This window comes from Pundamilia nyererei, unplaced genomic scaffold, assembly GCF_000239375.1.
Source record: "Pundamilia nyererei isolate P.nyererei 1_Seehausen unplaced genomic scaffold, PunNye1.0 scaffold00081, whole genome shotgun sequence".
Taxonomy (NCBI): Eukaryota; Metazoa; Chordata; class Actinopteri; order Cichliformes; family Cichlidae; genus Pundamilia; species Pundamilia nyererei.
Window position 1 is genome coordinate 1,547,441 of NW_005187482.1, and position 2,553 is coordinate 1,549,993.

At 36.4% G+C, this 2,553-nt stretch overlaps 1 long non-coding RNA gene across 2 annotated transcripts in view; it reads left to right on the forward strand.

Annotated features, from left to right (window-relative positions):
* Positions 1 to 1,742, forward strand: part of LOC102201056 (uncharacterized) — a 6,554-nt gene extending 4,812 nt beyond the window's left edge. The window contains exons 2-3 of one of the 2 annotated variants that reach the window (XR_311864.1): positions 901 to 1,062; positions 1,424 to 1,742. This is a non-coding gene — a long non-coding RNA (uncharacterized LOC102201056). The remainder of the gene's footprint in view (positions 1 to 900; positions 1,063 to 1,423) is intronic. The other variant, XR_311863.1, reaches the window with a different exon arrangement.
* Positions 1,743 to 2,553: the final 811 nt, after the last annotated feature.

Consider the following 2,553-nt stretch of genomic DNA (forward strand, 5'->3'; position numbering starts at 1 on the left):
ATGCCGTTTAAGAAAATATTATTTATATTACAAAATTTCATCAGATGAACTATGTCAGTACTTTGTAGAGCTTTGTTTTTTGTGACAACTATTTTGCAATAGCTGTTAAAACTACAAATGGTACAAATAATTTGGATTCTGCATTGCGTCAATTTGAAGATCATATATTCATTCAGCAAAGTTTCTATTGCTTATGAATAATGTTCAACAAAATGTTTCTGGGAGGAGAGATTATGCAAAATTCTTGAGGGAATTTATCAATCACTGATGGAGATGTCAACTGAGAGAACACTTCAAGCAGAAGCTGAAGCACATGGTATGGATCATTATACCATTTTACATCTCAAAGAGGAAGGCCAAGATAAGAGATAAAAACACATTTCATTTTCACTAAGTATATTAAGAAGATATATGTGCAAGTTTCATTTTATATATGCAAGTTTCATTTTATATATTTAAGTTTCATGCTATATCTGCAAACATTGCCACTTTTTGTTTCCCGCCCGCCATCGTGATGCCTTTAAAAGCTTCACACTGTCGTATTAATTGACCAAGATGTTCAATATAGGGCAAAAAGGAAGGAAGGGAGAGATCGGGCAGCCCTCTCCAGGATGAAAGAATCCGAAAGATCCCCATTTATCTTTATGCAGGCCCTTGTCTTGTTGTACAGAGTCTTTATTAAAATTATAAAATTGGGCTTGAAACCAAATTTTTCCAGTGCTTTGTAAAGAAATCACCATCTAACTGAGTTGAAAGCCTTCTCAGCATCTAATCCCACGACCATACCCTTGATTTTGTCCCTAGCTGTTTGTTCTAGTGCATGTAGTGATCTTCTTATATTCTCAAAAGTTTGTCTTTGCTGAATAAAACCAGTTTGGTCTTTTCTTACCTTTAATGTAGGCAGTGCCAAAGAGACTTGTAAAACCAAAGAAACCAAGTCTCCAAAGCCTGAAAGCCTGTGAGCAGTCATTCAAACCAAAGATCTGAAGCAACGGCACCATGAAGCTATCCACCTACCTCCTCTGCCATCCACCAAAAATGTCGGTGACCAACAGGTATGAGGTATGATTTTAGAAAAGCTTGCCATTACAAAATTGTGTGCTCCAGGCCTTGTCTTTTGTCGCAAGCATTGCATACACAGTGCAAAAAGTACTCTAGTCTTAAGTTATTTAAAGTAACTAGTGTGTCATACTTTGAAAAAAAGAGGCTGCTAGAAAGAATTTGAGGAATTTGTAACCAGATCTTTGAAATTTTGTGATCATGGTAGCATATTTTACAATAAAAAACAATATAGTGCTGTAGTGCATCAGTAAACAATATATATAGTCTACAGTGATAAGGTAGTTCCAAGTATGTCTAAAGCAAATTTCTGTCATAATTGCCACTATAACTGGAACACGTACCTTCTCCCTTCCTTTCTCAGCCCTTAAAGGATGTGATGTCAACCCCTCCTCTCCTCAGATGGCTGTTTCCCATACAGCGGGACCCTACCTTCAAATGTCAACTTCACGAGTACATCAGTACTGACCTCGACAGTCAAGCTGTGATTTTGCAGTGTGATGATGATGATGATGATGCAGTATTTCTAACTGTGAAGCAGTGGGAAAATATCCAGTGCAAGCTGCTATGCATCCCCTTCTTTGCACGCTACAGACTATGGAAACCCTTCGATGTCTGGCACAAAAATGTTTGTGCCAAAAAGATAACTTTGGCCATGGAGTCACTATAAAAAAAATTGTGTTTTGTATTTCTATTTTCAGATGCATTGAAAAATTGTCAGATTTTTGGATATGATTGAACTATTCTGGTTATGTTGAATTTTAATTTGAAATTAACATGGGATTTTATTTGTATATTTGTATGTTTTTATATGTGTCTGGAAGGCATATATAAATAGGCAATAAATATGAAAACACACCCTCTTTGAAAGTCAACCTAAAAAATGACGTCTACCTGCAAAGTATCAAGCAAAGCATCCGGGTGGTTTTACTGCATTGTTTTCCTTAGATGCCTGACAGCTTTGAATTGCCTGATGTATTTTTCTCCTTCAAAAACCATTCCAGATTGTATTTGCTGCTGCGAACGTGTACTCACACATGTTTGAGCACTTTCTGAGAATCTATAAGGAGAATGAAAGTTTGGATTTGGATGCAGTGCTTATTAACTTATTACTTATTCCATTGAAATTTACATTTTTTGTCATTATAGTTTTGTTTTTTGTTGTTTTTTTCCTACATTTTACTGTGGATTGTTTTTGGAAATTTGGAAAGTTTTTGACCATAAAATGTGATTTAAGGTCATCAGTCACACGCTCACCCAACTGAGGCCATAATCACTGACGTTCGTGAGGCCAAAGTTGAAGGACAGATCAGTCCCTCTACTACAGCTCAGCGGGCTGACTTTCTCACATTTCTGGATGAGATTGAGGAGACGGTGAGATGTTCCTGTTTAACAATTAAATGTGATAAACCAACAAAACACAGCAGCTTGTTTTCTTTTTCCTCAGCTTTCTTTTTCTGATTTACTCGACTCCATATTTCCATTTCTCGTTTT